Here is a 7,262-nt window from a genome sequence, read left to right as displayed (position 1 = left end):
GTCGAGTCGTTGCTGACCTCAGATGTTTGTACTCGAGAGACAAATCGAAAGGAAGTTTCTCTTTAATTGTCATGAACTGAAGGGCCAGTGTCTCTGTGAGTGTTCGTATGTGCGTACAGTTTTTTCTCCTTTTTTTTTTTTGTTCTCTTTTTTTGCACTTGAAAAGAGGAAAGTTGTTACTGTGTGTAAACCAGTGCATTGCTTATTTGTGGGAACTGGATTAACCTGGTTTGTATTTTACTGCTTCTTTTTAGATATTGTGTTACTCCCTGTACCAAATACTGAGTTTAAGGATATTGATTCATTGGTGTGATGATGATGATGATGATGATGATGATGATGATGGGGTAACTCAAGAGAAAAAGTAGACCACCCCGTTCCTAAAGGGGGTAAGAACTCTTCAGGTTTGCCTATCAGAGTAATGCTGTGCTGATTCGCTGTCCTTCTTCCTCCAGAGACCTAAAAAAAACCTCATGTTATCGAACCTGTGATGCTCTTCTGTGCCCCCCTTCCCACCCTTTTCATAATGGATTGTTAATCTTAAGCAAATGTAATATTTTCATATTGTAATAACTGGTCCTCGTATTTAGAAAACATTTTTACCTTCATGTACCGACTATACTCTTCATAATTCTTTGAGGTGCACTGTGACAAATACAATGCTGCTATATCACAAAGACTATTATTCTGCACGTCACATTTAGCCGATGCCAGAAGCTAAAGGTGACAGATACAAAGTGGGCTCAAATACAGAGGCCCTGCTTCCGTTGTTTGAATTCAATCCAGGCTTCTTTGTGCTGCCTCGGTGCGGTGTATTAATCTCAAAGCGACTTCGTGCACAACTGTAGGATCTGTAGCTGTCCTGTTGGTCTTCCTTTACAAGCATGACTGGATGGAAAGAAAGAGTCAAATGTAGCAGTTTCTAAAAGCTCATCTCATTCCTGACAGTGGTTAAAAAGTCTGTGATGTCTTTTTCTGCAGATTAAATCTATTCCAAACACAGAAGAAACAATTTATGGGTGAATTCTAATTAGCTGATTATTCCTAACCGATTTTGAACCATCGTGAGGTTTTTTTCAGCAGGTGATGGTGCAGATGTGGAAGCAGTTCTGCTTCAGTGTTCTTTGCAAATAAGCCCACATTTTGACTTGTTTGAGAGGCAGTTGTTACGTAGCATTACTAGCAGAAGAAAATCCTGACAGACAAAAACTGGGGGACAGCATCTAACAACCATTGGGGAATTTTGCAGCAGTTGCACCTACAGCCACTAAATTCAGTGGTTTCAGTTTTGTGTTGCCATTGTTGTAACAAGCACATTTTTATTAAATAGAGTCAAAATAACTACTGAATGAATTGCCATGAAATTACATTTTAAGTCTTCATCAGTAGATGACGAGTTATTAAAACATTGCTGCCTGTGAGCTTCAGCTGTGCTTTGATGTTCATCACTAGCTAAACTTCATCATGCATGCTCACAGTAACAGTGGTTAGCACAGTGATCTTTAACTGTTTTTATACACACATGTGAGTCCAGATACGCTATCAATGCTAAGAAGTTGGCACCAGACATGCTGGCTCCAAAGCTACTGGACAGCTACTGATGGACTACCGATGTTAGTAATTATGAGAGAAGTAAACACAAGAAATGTACCAATGGTTTGCAGATGCAGCCCACAGATACTGTCTCCCATGATTTTCTTCAGATGGAAATCAGTAAAAGTCATCTACGTAAGACTTTGGAACATTTTATTCCCGAAATGTGGGCTTGTTCTCAGAAAGCCGAAATATCTCTGCACCAGCACTGGCTTCAGTACAGCGTCAGTGGTAAATGATAGCCCAAACCAGCACTGTTGTCATGGTGCAGTGCTGTTCTAGACATAATACGAACTTTTGGGGGGGGGGTTGTTTTTAAGTGCATTACAGAAATGTGGTATGCCTCAAAACAGAAGTGTATTGCGCATAAACCTTCATAGTTTTAGCTGCTAGAGTTTCTGCGGATTTTTTTTTATCTCCATGAGATCAAGAACAAGTTGCCCAAAGTGATTTTTGTTGGGGTTTTTTTGTTGTTTTATTTTGTTTATTGGTCGACAAGTTGAAGCCTGAGCTATAATAATGCCTAAGGAAAAAGTTCCTTCAACTGAAGAAAAACTCTTTACCTGACTTTCACATTCAGGCATTTTGCCTGAATATATTTAGACCTGGTTTCATTTCTATCCGTGTAAAACAGAATATATTCTTAGCATAAACATGCTTTGAGTCTTATAAACTCTGAGAATATTGAGTAGACCTCAGAAATAGTCCAAAACAATACATCAAAAAATTATAGTGTAGCACAAAACAATATGCAAAAAAAACTAGTGGTGTTATTCTTAAATATTCTTCAGAGAATCTGTAACTAGCAAATCAGCCAGTGTCAGCCTTCTGATATATATCTCTGATGTACACCGGCCTTCATTGAGGCTTCCGGGACCTGCCAGAGAGAAATGAAGTTTGGAAGCTTAAAGTTTTGAAATGTAAATGATGAAAAAAGTGATGTGGGTTCAAATTCTTATCCAGGCAGGAGTCTTGTGCAACACAAAAGCACACCAGCTGCAAATAAGGTTCTTTGTGGAAATGCTGTCTGGACAGTGGCTGCTAACAAACTCGTTCATTCATGTACTTTCTCTTCCATTTCTTACATGTTTGATTAGCAGCAGCTCTGATTACACGGGTTCCTGTGTTGGTGACATGACTGAAGATTTCCCATCAAGTGATTAAACTGCTGTCTTGTCTCTCTTTTGTTGGTTATAGCTGAATATGATAATGTTACCATAATAGCATCCCTAAAGTGTGTGGTGCAAAACCTGATGGCTGGATTGTGAAGTTGTTCTCCGTGTTTATTTCTAGTAACCACACTGGAACTGGCTCTTTTAATAAAGAAATTCTGAGAAATGATTATGTCTGGGAGTGTGTGTTGTACATTTAAAAAAAGAAAAAAAAACCTGTAAACGCTCGGAGAACACAAACATCCAGTGCACTGTGATAGGCTGATGTGCGCCCTCTTGACCGATCACCAGCACTCTCTGAATGGAGTCAGTAGTGTCTGTTTGGAAAGTATTGAACGCTTAGGTTTCCGTCAATACAAATGACCAATTGCAATTGATGATTCTTATGATCACCCCACCCAGATCTGCTTTGCTCATCATTATATAAAACTGGTTTGGGATTCACAGCACTGCGATGGAGCACCCCGGGGCAGATCAATCAGAGACAGAGAGGTTAAAACCAACTCAGCATCTGCCTGGTAATAACCGCTTCAAATAAAAGCAATACTGCATCAACTATATGTAACTGTGGGGACCACATCACAATGAACCTTTTCCTTGTGCATCAGTCCATACTGAAATACAGTACCTTGCAAAATGTAGGCACCTAACATGTCTAGATCAATTTGTGAATTTTGTAGTCACAAATATCCATGAATTCATTTATTGAGGCTAGTCGCATGAAGTCACCTGACTTCCTGCACACATTGCTAGAACGTTGTCAGCCATATTGGATGTGACACAACCACCATTTCCTAGGGAAAAATATGTCTTCCCCAGCTGGTTGGCAGGGGTTTGGGACTGGACCAGTGATCACTTTGGTTGCTAGCCAGTTGCTATGGTTGCCTGTAACTTTTCATGTTTATCTGCAAATACTTGCTACTAACTATACTAACTACTATTTGGGCAGTAGAAAAACATAAATGGAGACTGTTCACCTTCAAAGTAAAAGTTGCAACTCAGCATTGCAGCTGACATGTTTCAAAAGTCACAACTTCTGCTTTGAAGGTGAACCTTGTGTTGCAGTTTTCATGGTTTCACGACAGATTGGAGAGTCCTGGACAGTGTTCGTAGACAAGTCTGTCACTTCACCGCAATTTGATTTATACAGCGCCAAATCAAAACACTAAACTCAAAGTGTTTTATCTTTTTAGGTAAGTACCCTACAATAATACAGAGAAAATCTCAAGCAAAAGTGAGAAGGAAAAACTCCCTTTTGACACAAAGAAATCTCGATCAGAATCAGGCGTGCATCTGCTGGAGAGGCATGCATCTGCTGCGACTGGTTTGGGGAGAGGGCAAAAGGAGAGAGCAGAGGGGTTCTGTTCAAACTATGACCATACAATGTGCTAGTGACCAAAGGAGCCACGAGGAGGTTTTTGCCAACCGGTTAGGGATTAAGCATGTTTCCATAGCAACAGATGGTTGCCAGGAGGTCACTGACAAGATGTAGACCTGCATGACTGGTGCTTTAGCAGCCAGCTTCCCAGCAACCACTTGCAACCAGTCAGGAAATACACATATTTGCTTGCCAGATGGTTGCAGACCAGTCCCTAGGCCTCCACGAGTGATACATTATTCACTTGATCCTACTTTGTCACTATAATTGTCAAACAAATGGTGGACAAGTTAACATTGCATGGTTAGGGGTGATGTGTATGCAAAGCCTCGGTATAATAAATTTTGTTTCCTGGAAGATGAATCCCAATGACTGGGGTAATTCCCTGGCTCTTTTTTTTAGCACTATCATAAGACTCATGAAGTATTGGTTGGTTATGTTGATATTTGGTGCATACATTCATATTTCTCTGTAGACATAAACTTTATCATTGAGCCTTTCATTCTCCATCTAATCAACTTAGCAGCCATCTTGGATTGAATCCATGTATTTACTTTGCAGTCTGTATCTAAGTGAATGGGGAGAGCCATAAATTGAGAGTTATATCCAGTAAAGCAAGAAAAAAAAAGGTTTGGCAAAACGTTGCACCAAGTTAAGTTTTTTCCCCCATTAAGTTGTACTTGTACTACACGTGCACATGCATTGTTTCACATTACAGCTTTTAAAACCTTCCCATTTCAGCTGTTGATTGGACTACATGGGTGATAACTATCTTTCATGTTCAGAATTCTCCCATAAATTTCTATTCAGGATCCTTTGAGTGCCTTATCTAATGTCTTTGCTGCCACCTGCCAGCATTGTGAGCATGTTAGCAGTCTGATGTTGTACTGCCTAGCAAACACAGACAGTATAAAAGAAGCTCCCATGATGTCCTATTGTGAAGCATTAAGCTGAATATTTTTGGTGTTACCATCTGTGTGTTTTCGAACCAGATGTGACGAGCGAGGGGTGGATCTGACTGTGGCTCTAATAATGACCATGATTCACACAGTGATCTTCATGTTTTATTCAGTACGACCTGAAACCAGCGTGTGAGCCCATTAAGTCATCAGGATAGCTTTTACTGAGGTTGTGGACCAAAGGAACCGAGAGCTGTTTTTCCATGGATTTCCAGAAAACTTATTGCAGTCAGAAGAGCCGTTTCCTCCTCCTCCTTATACTTTCACGTGCTCCCTTTAGGTCTCGCCACAGTGTATCATCTGCCTTGAACTCACCCTACGTCTAGCATCCTTTAACGTCACACCAACTCTCCATGTTTTCCTTCACTGCATCCATGAATCTTCTCCACTATACCTCCTCTGCACATGCCAAACCATCCCAGCCTTGCCTGGGATGGTTAAGACTTTGAAAGACTTTGAAAGTCTTAACATCTTTTAACTCTGTCACCTCCAGCTCAGCTTGCTGACATCATAGCAGGTCCCACTGTCGTCACGGAAACCTTTCCTCCCAGTCTTGCTGCCCTGGCGCTTATCTCCACTCACTCCACCCTGCCTTTACTCTCTTCTTCTCTCTTTTGCCTTGTCCTTTTCTTTGGATGGTTGACCCCAGGTTTCACTGTATCTGCTCCTTGCAGCTTTACTGTTACACCTGTCTCCTTCTCATTGGCACACATGTAATCTGTTGCGTTTCTACTGATGAATCTAAACCATTATGGTGAAGATGGTGACTGCTGTCTTTGAGGCGTCAGAATGTTCGCATCGTTGCAGTTTACTCCAAAACGTATCAGAGAAAACCACTATATGATATTCAGGAAACTGCTTGTAGCGCATTCAAATATTACTCAATGGTGAATTTCCTGAATGTTTACATAGTGAAGCTTTTGTCGGACACATCTTTATCTCAGCTGCTTGCACATCTGTTGCCACCTTTAGTACAGTGTGTGGCGGTATGATGGCAACAATCTACTCGCTACAATTGCATCAGTCTCCTGAAACCAGCCTCCTATCAAAGTGTGGGCATTTTACAAGATAGCTCATCAACCAGTGATGTGTGATGACTCAGAGGCTATTGCAACGGATGCTTTAATGTGAAAATGTCCACACAGATTTTATTTAAAAGCGCCAGCTCTTTTTACAAGCTAGAAATCATCAGACATAAATGGTCCCACAGATAATGCATTAAGCATTTTGCTCTTCGATACGAGCATTTCACCGACTGTTGAGCTGACACACACCCAGCGTTTCAGCACCACAGCGGAATCAATGGCCCCAAATGGCTTAAAATGAAAGTCTTTTACCAACATTGTTTCAATATTTATTGACATCAACCTCGAGGCAGAGAAGTGCCCTGCGTGCTACATGCTTTCAGACAAAAGCAAGGCAGTGACTGGGTCACAAGAGTTTCTCTTGAAATTGCAGTGTGTTTGAGAGGAAAGTGATTATCCCTCTTTACTTATGCAGGGAGATAACAAGACAAGATCTTATCCTCGCTGCCATTTTTCTGCCTTGTTATTGAAAATGGTCCTAAATTTGTGTTTGCTAAAAATCATTTTCCTATCAGGTGCATAGAGTGAAGCTGCAGTAAAGACATAAGACTGGTTGTCTCTCAGCTTTGAGTCTCCAGATTCATAGGTCCCAGTGTGGCATGGCAGTAATTATGTTCAACTTAATTAAGCTTTGTTAATTATGTAAAAAGGAGTAATAAAAGGTCATTAAAGGCATCATTTAAAGGATGCAAAATGAAACACCGAGTTAACACCTGAAATTTTGCTAAACTGGATTTATGCACATTTTAAGTTGACCTTTCACCGAGCCACACCTCTATTTTCTCCTGCATTGTTTTCCCACTTACGCTTGACACCATTTTTTTTTTTCATTAGTACGGCATCAGATAATTAGCTGACTTATCTGTTGGATGTGCACCCACACTAATTATAACAGAGAATAACCTGCAGAGATGAAAGAGGAGCTCTGGTAGACCATCTGGTGAGTGCTTTAGACACGGCTCCTGCAGTCATGTAGTGGTTTGTACCTGCTGTCGTTGTTTTTTCAGAGTTTGTGCCAGCACAAAAAAACTATCATAGGGTTGAAACTGGTTCTCACAATACAAGTAATGTTACC

Source organism: Rhamphochromis longiceps, linkage group LG10 (genome assembly GCF_057381845.1).
Source record: "Rhamphochromis longiceps isolate RC_006_pf linkage group LG10, R_longiceps_female_GT1.1, whole genome shotgun sequence".
In the NCBI taxonomy this organism is placed as follows: Eukaryota; Metazoa; Chordata; class Actinopteri; order Cichliformes; family Cichlidae; genus Rhamphochromis; species Rhamphochromis longiceps.
Note: the sequence above shows the minus strand (reverse complement) of the source record.